The following is a 16,333-nucleotide window of genomic DNA, read 5'->3' as shown; positions in this document are numbered from 1 at the left end:
GGAGTTGTCGCCTGGCGACAATCTCCCCGAACTGTCTTCGCGTGTCTTCCCATCCGCTATAATGAAAAGTCACCTGTGCTAAAGAATGCACAGCGTTTCGTTTTCCGAAAGTCGCCTGCAGTTTCCTCGTGGGGCAACTTTGGGCGACTTCGGAAAACGCTGCTTTAGTGCAGACGACTTTTCAATAATAGTGGACACAAAGACACGCGAAGGCAGTTTGGGGAGATTGTCGCCCAGAAGAAGAGGCGGATAGTCGCCAGGCGCCAAAATCTCCCCGACTCTCCTCATGTGAACTAACCTTTAATATTCCACCCAGTGCCTATCTGACCCTTTATCTAAGCGCTTAATTACCGAGGAACATCTTGGGGCACAGAGTTAAATATTTTGAGATTGGAAGAGACTAAAGCCCCATTCATAAAGTGTCACAGAGCGACTTGTAATGAACTATAATCTCGCTCCGTCAGGACCTACATGTTCATTATGAAAAGGGCAGACTGTTAAAAGCTCTTTTATATAAAGTGCAGCCACGGGAAAGAGCTGTAAGCAGACTAATAACCAGAGATTAGACAAGCACAACTTGCAGGCTTGGAATTCAATGCAAACAAAAACAGTGCAAGTGTCAGTTTCTTGAACAAGTTACACAATAATATGATAAAGTGCGGAGAGAGGATAGAATGTGGCATTGCAAGAGAGAGACAGCGACATACAATAATATCAGAACTTTATTACTTCCTCGGCTGCTAATGATGAGTTGGTCATGTTATAATGACATTATATACCAGCCCCAAGCAATATCTGAGTTATAGTTGTATGTATAGCCAATGGCTGCAGATCTGAGTAGGGAAATTGGGGTGTAGGGAAAGATAGGGGCACAAAGGCAAGATAGTAACACTTTACATGGCTGTTGTTCAGGGTCGGACTGGGGGGCCTGGGGCCCACCGGGACTCTTATCCAGGGCCGCTGTCCAGGGCCCCTCTCCGGACCCCCTACTGTGACACTGCATATGCGCAAAAGGAGCCGCACCGCACGCATGCACCACAAATAGTTTTTTTTTTGTAGGGCCAGGAGATCGGGAGAGGGGTCTGGCCTGGCGAGGGGTCAGGGCCCACCGGGTTTTTTCCCGGTGTCCGGCAAGTCCGACCCTGCTGTTGTTGTGGTAGAACAGGTATGGAATCCGTTTCCAGAAATCTGTTATGCAGAAAGCTACAAATTACCGGAAGACCATCTCCCGTAGACGCCATTATCAAATAATCCAAATTTTTCAAATTGATTTCCTTTTTGTCTGTAATAATAGAACAGTAGCTTGTACAGGTATGAGATCCGTTATCCGGAAACCCGTTATTCAGAAAGCTCAGAATTACGGAAAAGCCATCTCCTGTAGACTCCATTTTATCCAAATAATCATATTTTTAATTATTTCCTTTTTCGGTGTAATAATAAAACAGGAGCTTGTACTTGATCCCAACTAAGATATAATTAATCCTTATTGGAAGCAAAACCAGCCTATTGGGTTTATTTAATGTTTAAATGGTTTTCTAGTAGACTTAAAGGGGAAGTAAAGTGTAAAGTAGAATAAGGCTAGAAATGCTGTATTTTGTATACTAAACATAAACATGAACTTACTGCACCACAAGTCTAATCAAATAAATAATTTATGCTTTCAAAGTTGGCCACAGGGGGTCACCATCTTGTAACTTTGTTAAACATCTTTGCAAGACCAAGACTGTGCACATGCTCAGTGTGATCTGGGCTGCTTAGGGATCGTCATAAATTATAAAAACAGCACAAGTCAAATAATATCTGCCAGAAGCCGATACAGCAAGACTGATTAATAATCAGAATATACAGACTGCACTGGGTCCTGTGTTGTCATGTAATCTAATGTGGAATTTATAGTTTTTGTATTGTTTAATGCAAACTTTCTCCAACTCTGCAGATTAAATCTGGCTCCATGATCTTTGTCCCTGCAGCTGGAGTTGGAAACAGTAAAGGGGATGTAAAGGCAAAAATAAAATCAAATTCAAATCTCTACACAGTTGCCGACTGCTCTACAGGGAAACAAACAAAGCTGCTTGAGTTCTGCATGGCTGGGAAGTAAGATGGGGCTCCCCCTGCTGTTCATAAGTATGATTGTTTCCCTGCAGAACAGTTAGGGACCATCTGACAATTCCTATCCACAGCAGTAAATGAAGGGAGAATTTCACTGCATACAGTCAGGTTTCTTATAAAAACGGTACACATTTTTTATTTAAAGTATATTAGAGATAGATTTCTTTTTCATTAAAGAAAGTAAAAATGCCTTTACATGCCCTTTAAGTTATGAAGATCTAAATTACAGAAAGATCCATTATGCAAAAAACCCCAGTTCCCCAGTATTCTGGCTAACAGGCCCCATACCTGTATAACTCTTTGCACCCACTAGTAGCTGTTTTTGGTGCTAGAAGTAGTATAGTTGTAGGTGAAGGAACATTATTTGGACAACATGCTGTACTTTGTCCCACAAATACTTTTGTTTGCTAAGGCCCTGCTGATAAAATGCTACAGACCAACCACAACAATCTGCTAAGGGGCTCATGTATCTCCACTGAGATCTTCATCCATGTTTTTCTGGTACATTAGTTGGCAGCAGTCGTTGAGTTGTAGGACAAGCTGAGTGGAGAAGCCTGCTGAAAGCTCAATGATCTGGTACTTTGGAGTTTTGTTTCTGGACAACTTGATGTGGGTTCAAAGGGACCAAAAGCGCCCGATGTGCCCATGTGCTAGATGTCTACAAGCTGTTTATTTAGACATTGATCTCCAGGTCTCCATGGTCCAGTAGTAATTGAGTAACATTCTTGTCATGACATTAGTGGTTTTGATTCCTTGACAGATTTAGGGATAAGTCTACAGCTGTATTCAAATGCCAAGGGGCAGAAGCAAAGACCACCTTTAGACAGGGCTCAGCTCTTCTGGCTGTTCTTGATCCAAGCTTGAAATTGATTCAGAGAAGCAAACTGATGCCCAGGTAACCACTGGAGGAATCCTCACCTAATTTTGCAGGAAAGACAGGGGTAATAAGATACATAGCCCACTTTAGCCTGTGTTATGATTTATTTCACTGGGGGATCAACTTTCCCTCAGACAGAGTCACAACTTACAGGCCTGTGTAGGGCCCCCTGACTACTTGCCAGACTGATGTCTGCCTAAAAATTGGGCATGTTGAGAAAATGCTTTTAATCCCATTATTGCACTGATGAAGATCTGATAGTGTATGACCGGGTTTAAGGAGAACTAAAGCCTAACTAAAGAAGTAGCTAGAAATATTATACATTATGTTTTGTGCTTCTGTACCAGCCCAAGGCAACCACAGCCCTTTAGCAGTAAAGATCTGTGTCTCCAAAGATGCCCCAGTAGCTCCCCATCTTCTTTTCTGCTGATTCACTGCACATGCTCTGTGCTGCTGTCACTTACTGAGCTTAGGGACCCACTCACAATATACAGTACACATAGAATAGAAATGTCACAATATAAGGCTGATTAGTAATTAATACAGATAATTACTACATGGCAGCACAGAAACCAGTGCAATTAGCATCAGAATGTAATAATCAGCAAACCTGTAGCATCAGCTTATATTACAGACAGGGAAGCTCATTTTCTGCTGGATAATTAGTGACGAGCCCTAAGCTTAGCTTCTCAACAGCCAATCAGAGCCCACTGAGCATGTGAGTGTCACAGACACTTTCCAAGATGGTGACCCCCTGTGACAAGTTTGAAGTCCTGGATCATTGCTGCTATTGACAAGCTGAGACTTTAGCCTCGTGCAATAAGTTCACTATATAAAATATGACATTTTTAGCCACATTAATTTTTAGGGTTTAGTTCTCCTTTAAGCCCGCAAGGTCAGACTGGCCTTTCTACAAGGGTTTGTATAACTTTGGGTTTCATCTCCTCAAAATATACAGCAGACTTAAGGAGGATAGAGAAGGTCAATACTAATCACAACTCTTTACAATAATAAATAAAACATAAAACAGCTTTAATAGCTTAAAAACCCTAGAGCTGTCTTAGAGAAAAGGTTTATTTGTGTTTCCTAAGACTGAAGAGAGACTAATGGCAGGGACAGAAGTGCAGGTATTTCATTGAGAAGCAGAACATTGAGTTCTGGAATAAACCAATGATATCTGAAGGACGGGTATAAGTGGCAGAGGCACAATAGATAAAACATCATGTCTGTAACCTTGCAAAGCAATGAACCATCCGTCTCTAAATGAGTTTGTTTACTGCTTTCGGTTCTCTTTGTAGAAAGGCTTTGATAATCGTTCAGAATTGCGTTCCAGTCGGGTAGAAGTAAATGGAATGAACCGTGAGCTTTGTCTTAAAGGGAAACTACTGTAGGAATAAATAATGTTTGCTGCTGAATTTGCTTCATTCCAATGACAGTTCATTTCCAAGCTGAGTCTGAGATCTGTATCATTGATAGAAGTGTTTGAATCAAAGCAAAGCTAATTATCAAGGGGAACATTGAGGAGCGATGCCTGGTCTTGAGATCTTGTGAGATGCAAAACTTTACCCAGTGTCATTTCAGTTGGCGTCATTCCTGCTGCAACAATAAGAGGCACTGGGGTGTAATTCCATTTCTGATGGAAAAGGTATCTAAAGGCAGAGACACACGCTCAGATTCGGGAAGATTAGTCGCCCGGCAACAAAACTCCTCTTCTTTGGGGCGACTAATCTCCCCGTACTGCCTTTCCCTGCCTTCCGAATGGCTAGAAGGTAAATCGTCGGCGGGGAAACTCCGGGCGACTTTGGAAAATGAAGCAATCCAATTGCCATTCCACCGACGATTTACATTCTAGCCAATGAGAAGGCAGGGAAAGGCAATTCGGGGAGATTAGCCGCTCTGAGAAGAGGAGATTTTTCGCCGGGCGACTTATCTCCACGAATCTGAGTGTGTGTCTCTGCCCAAAATGTAAGGGACATCCACCAAAGAGGAATATTAGTTCTAGGTACCTGTGAAATGAGGTACTAGACATACGCATAGTCTGGTTGAGAAGCAGAACAGCAGCAGCAATTGAGGACAAAAGCAAAGGATAAGACAGACTGACAGACGACAGAGAGCCCATGATCAGAAACAGAACCCTCCATTGTTTGCTCGTGGGTGATGAAATGCATAAATCAATGTCAATGTCAAAGTCTCTGAGATGTATTTTGTCTGAGGAGAACATTGTTGGTGGGAGTTGTTTCCATTCAGCCATAAGACCATTGATGAGGTTGGGCGCTGATGTTGGGGATCAGGCCTGGCTCACAGTTGGAGTTCCAATTCATCCTATAGGTATTCAGTTGGGTCAGGTCCCAGCTCTCCACAGACAAGTCAGGTTCTCCCACTCCCATCTCAGCAAAACCACTTCACTTTGGACCTGGCATGGGGCATTATTGTGCTGAAAATAAAAAAGAGCCTGTAATGTACACTTACCCTGGTGCTCCAGTGGTTTACCCTCCGGCAAGCGGGGACGCTCGCCATGTCTTCGGTGGGGATGCCCACTGACTATCCTTCGTTCTCCAATCCTGATTTCAGCCTGTCTGACTATTCTGCTCTGCTTGTGCTGGCCCGGCCTGCCTGTTCTACGCTTAGTCGTTTGGCCTGTTTTCCAAGTGGCTTTCTTCTATCCAGTATCCTTGGTGAGAACATCGTGCCCCATTGCTCATCCACAACCGTTAGCTTTGCTCTTCTCTTACATAAGACCTGGCGGCATCCGATTAGCCGAGGGCTCCTCCCGAGGTGAAAGGCGGCTGTTATAGGCAGAAGTGAGAGCCGAGACAAGGGAGCTAAGCTTGGGTTCTGGATTTAGGGTGCCGAGCGTGACAGAGCCTTCCTCAAACTGTTACAGAATTGTCAATCATGTCATTTGTAAGATTGCAGGATCCACAACAGACTCTTTCTTCTCTTACACATATGCGTGACCATTTTAGGATACAAAAACACAAATCATAAAAATAAATCCTGCCCACTAGGCGCTACCTTTACACATTTGATGAGTTCACTAAACTGGCCCTCTTGGGGACTACCAGCAAAAACACAGAAGTTGGGGTCACCCCTGTACTCACAATACTTCCTTTTGAGGGATTGCTCAGCCTCCAGGCTTCTCCCTTTCTCACTCAGACAGACTCTCAGTCACCTGCTTAAGTCTCCCTTGTTCCTCCGGCAGCACCTCCAGCCCCTCTGGGAGTCTCTAATACAGACAGGAAGCTCCCTACTCTGTACCCTGCCCTCGCCGCAAGTGAGAATGGATGGAAAAAGACTAGTGGTAGGTGATTATTATAAATGCACTTTCTGTTTTTAGTGTATTAGGGGATCAAATCATTTGGATTATACATTTGAAAAGCACATAAAGGAGCCATGGACAGATAATCTATGGGAATCTAAACACTGTTCCTCATATCGGACCAATATTATTCTCCAATCACAGCTTTTTACCCAGTATAACGTAATGGCTATAAAATACATCTCTATTACGTTCAGCTGCATAAAGAACCTGATTATCCCTAGTGTTACTACCACTGGCCAATATGAGGGTGTTCTTACTAGTTGCTAATGTGTGAGAGTTAAGCTGGTCATAGAAGCAAAGATCCAATCGTACGAATTTTCAGACCGTGTGTGGAGAGTCCCGACATTTTTCGTCCCATGGAGATCGGTCGTTTGGTCGATCGGACAGTTTAAAAGATTTCTGTCGGCTGCCGATAATATCTCTGCGTGTATTGCTGATCGAACTGCGTGTATTGCTGATCAGTGGGAGACTGTCACCAGCTTTGTCGGACATAACTTTCATACAATTGCTGTCAGGGGCAGAACATCGGCTGATCTGTTCTTTTACTACTTTATTTGATCTGAATGGTTAGTGGCAGGTCGGGAGATGGGGAAGTCCGATCGTTCGAGGTTATATGAGATACAAATTGCATTTGTTTCTTATATAACATCGGCTACAGTAACATTTCTGTCTACAGTCTTCAGCAGAGAAGGTAATCCAAAGGAGTTAATATCAGAGAACGAACCACAGTTTGTCTCGTATGTGTTTAAATCCTTTCGGAGAGAGAGGAATATTGTGCATAGGAAATCTTCAGTGTATTACCCACAAGCAAATGGAGAAATCGAGCGATTCAACAGAAGTCTGAAAGAAGCAATACAGACAGCAAATCTTACTGGGAAATCTTGGAAAGTATTTACAACAGAGTTCTACATAACTACAGAGCAACGTGCCATGCAACAACCCAATCATCTGAATTATTACATGGCAGACAGATGCGCACTATGTTACATGTTGCAGACATCAAACTTCCACAAAATACTGTGCCTACAAAATCGTCTCATGCTGACATTGTCAAAAGTCAACAAGCCAAATGTAAGGCTTATACTGACAGAAAACGTGGTGCCAGAGAAGTGCACTTTCAGCCTGGATCTTTAGTCAGAATTAAGAAACCAGGAATACTGAAACAAGGACAATCTTAATTTACTGCACCACTTGAAGTGAGACGCCAGCGAGGATCATACACATATGAACTGTCTGATGGACCCATATGGAATGCATTTGATGAAGGACATTTCCCTACTCCTATAAGGTGTACTGAGAGAATCAGAAAACTACCTGCATGGACCCAGGACTATGTGATGTGAATAATGTATATAATTGCTTTAAGATGAATACTGTTTAATTGTTGTTGTTTATTACATTTGCCCAAATGCTTTCCTACTATAGGGGGAATATGTGGTGTTTATATAAAGGGCCTGTAGATGTCACTGTGCCCAGACTTATACTGTGCATACTTCATACAGCTTGTGGTGTTAGAGTTGCTTACTGTTGTGTAATGGCTGCATAAACCTGCTAATAAAGCACTGTTATACTCTACTCATCCTTGGCTACCCAAAACATAACACATTCCAGATGACAAAATAACTTTAAAATATAGTAGCTATCATAGCCTGTAATACAAGGCACTGGACAATAACACATTGACTAGAATATTCCTAAAAGGAATGATCATCAGGCATTTACTAAGGGCGAGGGGCAAATGCTGTTCTGCCGTATGAAATCAGAGTGTGTCACTGGCTCTGCAGGAAAATCCTCCCAGTGAGGAGTAATGATTTGCTTTTATTCTGCAATCAGCGCTCTTTGTTCTCAAAGCACAAAACAACAGATTTTCTCGGGATTTGCACAGGGGTCCAGATAATGCGCAAGGAAATTGTCTGTAATTTGCACCACCATTAACTCCTGCCAAAATCCTTTCTGTAGCAAATAAATAATAAATATTCTTTGTGTACGACTCACTGAAAGTGTAACAGACACATGTTTATAATGTTGTTTGCTTTTCATTTAGCCTCCAGTTCTGTCTTGTGTCCGCTTTGCATTTGGCACAAGTTATTCTTGTGGATTTGTGGAATCACTTGTGCCAAATCCAACATGGTGGCAGCCCTCGTTTTAGTCCACCAGTACCAGAGCCAGTCCACCAGTATATTCCCCAGTCCCCAGACAGACCAGTCCGACCCTGTGATTCTGTATATCAGCCTTGTGGTTGCACCAGTTTGGGGATAACAGACAGAGCACATCAGAAGAGACTCACACAGTCAAGTCCTAGGGTTGTGGTTTAGTATCTGAAGTCATTCTGAAAGTGTCAGTAATTCCAGCGTTCCATTAGTAAGTTAAATCAATAGCTGTGACATAAATATGATGCATAATAATAATTATAAAAATAATTCTGTGAACATGCAACAACTATATTAGTATTGGCACACTGCCATCTAGTGGATTCATAAGGTTTTTGTTTTACACAAAAATTGCTATTTGAGCAACATACATAGAAAAATGCATGTCGTAAGAAAAATACAGGGAACTCTGAGTATCATTCATGTATTATAAGGGATAATGTACCCCCTACTGTAAATGATAAGGATATTAGAAGTCACTGAGGGGTTGTTCTGTGACCATATAAAGGCACAAGGCTGCAGGCTGAGTTATACAGGGAACTCTGAGTATCACTTATGTATTATAAGGGATAATGTACCCCCTACTGTAAATGATAAGGATATTAGAAGTCACTGAGGTGTTGTTCTGTGACCATATAAAGGCACAAGGCTGCAGGCTGAGTTATACAGGGAAGTCTGAGTATCACTCATGTATTATAAGGGATAATGTACCCCCTACTGTAAATGATAAGGATATTAGAAGTCACTGAGGGGTTCTGTGACCATATAAAGGCACAAGGCTGCAGGTTGAGTTATACAGGGAACTCTGAGTATCACTCGTGTATTATAAGGAATAATGTACCCCCTACTGTAAATGATAAGGATATTAGAAGTCACTGAGGGGTTGTTCTGTGACCATATAAAGGCACAAGGCTGCAGGCTGAGTGATACAGGGAACTCTGAGTATCACTCATGTATTATAAGGGATAATGTACCCCCTACTGTAAATGATAAGGATATTAGAAGTCACTGAGGGGTTGTTCTGTGACCATATAAAGGCACAAGGCTGCAGGCTGAGTGATACAGGGAACTCTGAGTATCACTCATGTATTATAAGGGATAATGTACCCCCTACTGTAAATGATAAGGATATTAGAAGTCACTGAGGGGTTGTTCTGTGACCATATAAAGGCATAAGGCTGCAGGCTGAGTTATACAGGGAACTCTGAGTATCACTCATGTATTATAAGGGATAATGTATCCCCTAACTGTAAATGATAAGGATATTAGAAGTCACTGAGGGGTTGTTCTGTGACCATATAAAGGCACAAGGCTGCAGGCTGAGTTATACAGGGAACTCTGAGTATCACTCATGTATTATAAGGGATAATGTACCCCTACTGTAAATGATAAGGATATTAGAAGTCACTGAAGGGGTTGTTCTGTGACCATATAAAGGCACAAGGCTGCAGGCTGAGTTATACAGGGAACTCTGAGTATCACTCATGTATTATAAGGGATAATGTACCCCTACTGTAAATGATAAGGATATTAGAAGTCACTGAGGGGTTGTTCTGTGACCATATAAAGGCACAAGGCTGCAGGCTGAGTTATACAGGGAACTCTGGGTATCACTCGTGTATTATAAGGGATAATGTACCCCTACTGTAAATGATAAGGATAATTAGAAGTCACTGAGGGGTTGTTCTGTGACCATATAAAGGCACAAGGCTGCAGGCTGAGTTATACAGGGAACTCTGAGTATCACTCATGTATTATAAGGGATAATGTACCCCTACTGTAAATGATAAGGATATTAGAAGTCACTGAGGGGTTGTTCTGTGACCATATAAAGGCACAAGGCTGCAGGCTGAGTTATACAGGGAACTCTGAGTATCACTCATGTATTATAAGGGATAATGTACCCCCTACTGTAAATGATAAGGATATTAGAAGTCACTGAGGGGTTAGTGTGACCATATAAAGGCACAAGGCTGCAGGCTGAGTTATACAGGGAACTCTGAGTATCACTCATGTATTATAAGGGCTAATGTACCCCCTACTGTAAATGATAAGGATATTACAAATCAATAGAGGGTTTCATAACCTTATGAAAGTACATGGCATCATAATTGCAGAAAAATCAAGGTGCCTCCGATGTCTCTTGGAGGCCATTATGGAGTCTTCTATAGATACTAATCTAGAGTACAGTTTAAACCAGGTTGACTTCCCGCATATCTCTTCGAATAAAACGTGACTGCAATTAAAAAAAAAAAAATTCAAGAACTATAACCAAACAAATGCAATTAAATTATTTTTTATTTTTATTTTTAAATACAATCCTATGGATAGAGAAAAACATTCAGCCTCCAGGAACCTCTTAATGTACCATATAAAAGGCCAGAGAATGGATGTAAATTAGTCATGTGCAGGTCAGGTCTTTCCCGACTCTAACCCGCCCTCCCTCAGCTTCCTTTTATAGACCTGCCCCACCCCGCCGATGACGTCACAGAAGGGGTGGGACGAGCAGGCGCAGCTATAAAGCTGAAAGTCGGCATTTGAAGGTGGTGGGCGGGGAGAGCAAAATAAGAGCTCAACCCGCCACCCACGAAGGGGAGTTCGAAGACGGCACAAACCCGCCCGACCCAAGGGTCCCGCGGGTATAGGGCCGGCCTGCACATCATTAATGTAAATGATAAACAAAATAAAGTGTATGAAAAATCACACAGATGTATATTGAAAATAAAAGAATTGTGCAAATGGAAATCATTTAGCTTGTAATACATTGTTCATGGAAATAACCAAAGCAACTTTGCACTTGGTCTTTATTTTGGTGGCGCAGGCTAGTGATGTGCGGGTCGACAAAAAGTTGTCCTGCACCCGCCAGCTCCCAATCCACATCCGACCCAAACTGGCTTACCAGTGTCTAGTTATAGGCCCGAGGCCGACCCGTCCATCTCTAATGTCATGAAGGGGGCGGGGCAGCTGCAGGAAGAAGAAGCAGGTGCAGGAGGGTCGCTGGCAGGGAGAGCGGGAGGAAGAGTGACCCACAAACTGTGTGTGAAAGTTGGCCAACCCAACCTGTGGGTATTGGGCCAACCCACTAGTGCAGCCACGTCCTGTGAGAGGTGACAAGGACAGGGTTGCTTTCAGCTCGCTGCAACTGCAACAGATTTTATATCTGCGATGACTCTGATCCCAAGTGCTTTTTAAATAATCACTCGGTACTAAACACGGAGTACAGGTATGGGACCTGTTATCCAAAATGCTCGGGACCTGGGGCTTTCAAGATAACGGATCTTTCCATAATTTGGATCTTCATTCTTTAAGTCTACTAGAAAATCATGTAAACATGAAATAAACCCAATAGGCTGGTTTTGCTTCTGATAAGGATTAATTATATCTTAGTTGGGATCAAGTACAAGCTGCTGTTTTATTATTACACAGAAAAAGGGAATCATTTTTAAACATTTGCATTATTTTGATAAAATGGAGTCTATAGGTAATGAACTTTCCGTAATTTGGAGCTTTCTGGATAACGGGTTCACAGATGATGGATCCTATATCAGTCTCCCCAAGCTTCCGTGCCTCTTATGGACCTGCACAAAGCAGTACAAATCCCATAAGTGCCATTATTTTCCCTGCGGATTTACCAAGGCAAAGGCGACCCTTAAAGGGATTCTGTCGTGATTTTTAAGATGTTGTTTTTATTTCTAAATTCACTCTACAATATAAAATTTCATTCCTGAACCAGCAAGTGTATTTAGTTATAATATTGGTGTGTAGGTGCATCTCAGGTCATTTTGCCTGGTCATGTGATTTCAGAAAGAGCCAGCACTTTAAGATGGAACTGCAGTCTGGCAGGCTGTTGTTTCTCCTACTCAATGTAACTGAATGTGTCTCAGTGGGACCTGGATTTTACTATTGAGTGCTGTTCTTAGATCTACCAGGCTGCTGTTATCTTGTGTTAGGGAGCTGTTATCTGGTTACCTTCCCATTGTTCTGTTGTTAGGCTGCTGGGGGGGGAGGTGATATCACTCCAACTTGCAGTACAGCAGTAAAGAGTGACTGAAGTTTATCAGAGCACAAGTCACATGACCAGGGGCAGCTGGGAAACTGACAATATGTCTAGCCCCATGTCAGATTTCAAAATTAAATATAAAAAAAATCTGTTTGCTCTTTTGAGAAATGGATTTCAGTTCAGAATAAAATTTCCATGACAGTATCTCTTTAAAGCTCAGGATAATGTTATTGAATGAGCAACACCTTTTCCAAAAATATAGCGGCAGCATCAGCCTCGACCAGCTTTTACATACTGAATAACTCCGGAGCAAACCGGCCAATGGGTGATCAGGGATTGCACACTCTTCGTAATCATCTAGCCAATGAACAAGCACCTTAAAAGTAAATAGAAATGGAATAGAAATGTTTTAAGGAGACACATGGAGACCATAAGAAATGGCTGGATCTGCAAAACCATGTTTTCTATTAATGGCATAGGGGGTCTTCAGAGGCTCAATCAAAAGAGGCTCAAGCAAAGACATAAAAAGAGTCTTCATTGGAGGAAAAGGTGGTGAGAAGACTCTGGCTAGAATGGGGGAGATGTCACACAATGCAGAAGAATAGTGTTGGTGGAAAATCCAACAGAGCTGAATTCAATGCAATGGAAAGAGTGGGTGAGGGGATGGAACTAAGAAAACATTATTATTAAGCAAATTCATTTTCTAGTTAATTAAGTTCCAAATATAAATTATAAACAGACAATTACCCTTGTTTTATAATATACATTAGATATGTTCTTAAAGTGTCCATATACTATGCCTATATCTATACTCTACACTCTAGACATGTTCTGTTGTCTCCTAACCTAGAATTAAAAGTTTATTCTTTACGGGGGGAATGTAATATTCTTCGTTATTGCAAAAAACGTTGACAAAGACGCTTGCGCCCGTTAGTGACCATGTTTGCTCCATTTTTGCTTGATTAAGACCTCAGTGACTTCCTCGCAAAGTTTGTGACCAAACTGCTTTTGTGAACTTTCGCAGTGTATGTAATAGAATGTTGTAATCGCAAAACATTTTTTGCGACAAAATATTTACCGAAACTCCAGAGCGAGAGAATTTTCTGAAGTCGCCCTTGTGAGGCAACTTCGGATGACTTCGGAAAACAAAGTGTTTTGAGTGCCATCCCGCTGGCAATTTAGATTCTAGCCGGCAGAAAGGTAGTTAGGGGAGATTAGTCGCCCGAAGAAGAGGCGATTTGTCACCAAGCTACTACATCTCCCCGAATCTTCGCGTGTGTCACTGCCCTAAAAGAGAGGAGAGCTCTAAACAAAGACTTGGCCAAGAACACAAATGACCACAACAAGGAACTTAGAGACAAAAGGCAAATAATCTAAAACAAGGTCTGGAATATTACTTGGAAAGAAAGCAACATGCCTATAAAGTAGAAGGTGTACAGAGCCATCAGTAACCTGCTCACCTCACCTCATTATACTCCTCATAATTGGATAACAAAGGGTCAAACAGAGGCTCCACCAAGAGGGAAAAGCAACTTTGAAGGATCTACAGGCAAGGACACAGTCCAGCTGACCTGTTTGTAAGAGTAGGGTTGTAAGAACAAAGTCATTACTCAACAAAGGCCAACTTCAATCTTTGTTTGAAAATGTTGTACCAATGGGTTTGACATTTCATGTTAGAAACACCTTGGGGCAAATTCACTAAGCGCCGAACGCTAGCGTTACTTCGCTAGTGTTTGGTGTTTGGTTACTGCGCATATTCACTAACGAACGCTGGCGTAGATTCGCTAGTGTTATTATTGCTACGGACGTAACTACGCAAATTCACTAACGCGCGCAGTGTACTGAACGCTACCTTTTACTCTAGACTTCCTTAATAGAGTAGATAGGGATTGCTTCAAAAAAAGTCAAAATTTTTTCTAAGTCCCAAAAAACGCTGGCGTGTTTTCTACATTATGGGTGATAGGCTGAAAAAGATCGCAAATTTTTTTGGGGCTCCCCTCCTTCCCCCCTACATTTCCTGACTCATGGCACCTTACCTAGACAGTGGGCACATGTGTAGGGCAAAATAAAATTTTTATTTGATGTTTTGAAGGTTTTCTAGGCATTTGTAGTGATTGTACGTGTTCCTCCATTGAAATTTGAATTTGGTGCCGTATGCAAATTAACCATCGCTAGCGTAACTTCGCTTCGCTTAGCGAATCAACGCTAGCGCAACTTCGCAACCTTACGCTACCCCTGAGCGCAACTTTGGATTTTAGTGAATTTGCGAAGCGCTGGCGAAACTACACCTGGCGAAGTGCGACGAAGTGGACGCTGGCGCAACTACGAATCTTACTGAATTTGCCCCCTTGTATCAACCGTTGGCCAGGACTGTGAAGGAAAGATGAAGGAAGCGTTGACTGTAACCTCTGATGCCAGGAACCCACCCACCACACAGGAACCCACCCAACACACCAAATCATATTTTATGGCATCATGAAATGAACGCAAAGAACAGACTGTTGACTTGTGCTACCGAACCCATGAGGGAACGTCAGTCACATGACAACGGTTGGGATATCTGGTGACAGGTGAATTATATCATTTGCCAAGTTAAGAGTTGGGGTTGAACACAAACCAAGAAACCAAGGCTTAAGTGCTTTTGTGACTTACTGGGGTAACACTTCTTGTAGTCTATCTAAAGCAACATTTCTAAAGAGGGAAATGAAATGGAATATCTTACCTAACGGAGCAGAACTGTCTCCTGATCAGAAAAGCAAGAACATAGTAACATAGTAACATAGTAACATAGTAACATAGTAACATAGTAAGTAAGGTTGAAAAAAGACACATGTCCATCGAGTTCAACCTTTTTTTTTTTTGTTTATTAACTACCTATCTGCCAGTTGATCCAGAGGAAGGCAAAAAAAACCATCTGAAGCCTCTCCAATTTGCCTTAGAGGGGGAAAAATTCCTTCCTGACTCCAAAATGGCAATCGGACTAGTCCCTGGATCAACTTGGACTATGAGCTGTCTCCCATTTCCCTGTATTCCCTTACTTGCTAAACACCATCCAACCCCTTCTTATACCTATCTAATGTATCAGCCTGTACCACTGATTCAGGGAGAGAATTCCACATCTTCACAGCTCTCACTGTAAAAAACCCCTTCCCAATATTTAGGCGGAACCTCTTTTCTTCTAATCGGAATGGGTGACCTTGTGTCAGCTGGAAAGTCCTACTGGTAAATAAAGCATTAGAGAGATTATTATATGATCCCCTTATATATTTATACATAGTTATCATATCACCCCTTAAGTGCCTCTTCTCCAGCGTGAACATCCCCAATTTGGCCAGTCTTTCCTCATAGCTAAGATTTTCAATACCTTTTACCAGCTTAGTTGCCCTTCTCTGTACCCTCTCTAATACAATAATGTCCTGTTTGAGTGATGGAGACCAAAACTGTACGGCATATTCTAGATGGGGCCTTACAAGTGCTCTATACAGTGGAAGAATGACCCCCTCCTCCCGTGACTCTCTGCCCCATTTAATACAGCTCAAGACCTTATTTGCCCTTGATGCTGCTGACTGGCATTGCTTGCTACAGCCAAGTTTATCATCTACAAGGACTCCAAGGTCCTTTTCCATAATGGATTTGCCTAGTGCAGTCCCATTAAGGGTATAAGTGGATATTTTTACATCCCAGGTGCAGGACTTTACATTTATCAACATTGAATCTCATTTGCCACTTAGCTGCCCAGATTGCCAGTTTGTCAAGATCCTGTTGCAAGAACCAAAAGAAAAATGCGCTTGTTTGTGCTTGTGGACTGGATATCGCTTTTAACTGGGTTGGATCTTCCTGAATTCCCACATGACGTCTTTGAAGTCCCTCACATG

General features: G+C 42.1%; 1 pseudogene; it reads right to left on the bottom strand.

Moving 5' to 3' along the window:
- Positions 1–5,503, bottom strand: part of LOC108707584 — a 63,118-nt pseudogene extending 57,615 nt beyond the window's left edge.
- Positions 5,504–16,333: the final 10,830 nt, after the last annotated feature.

The sequence above is a fragment of the Xenopus laevis genome, chromosome 2L, assembly GCF_017654675.1.
Source record: "Xenopus laevis strain J_2021 chromosome 2L, Xenopus_laevis_v10.1, whole genome shotgun sequence".
NCBI lineage: Eukaryota > Metazoa > Chordata > Amphibia > Anura > Pipidae > Xenopus > Xenopus laevis.
Note: the sequence above shows the minus strand (reverse complement) of the source record. Positions and strands in the feature narration are given on the sequence as shown.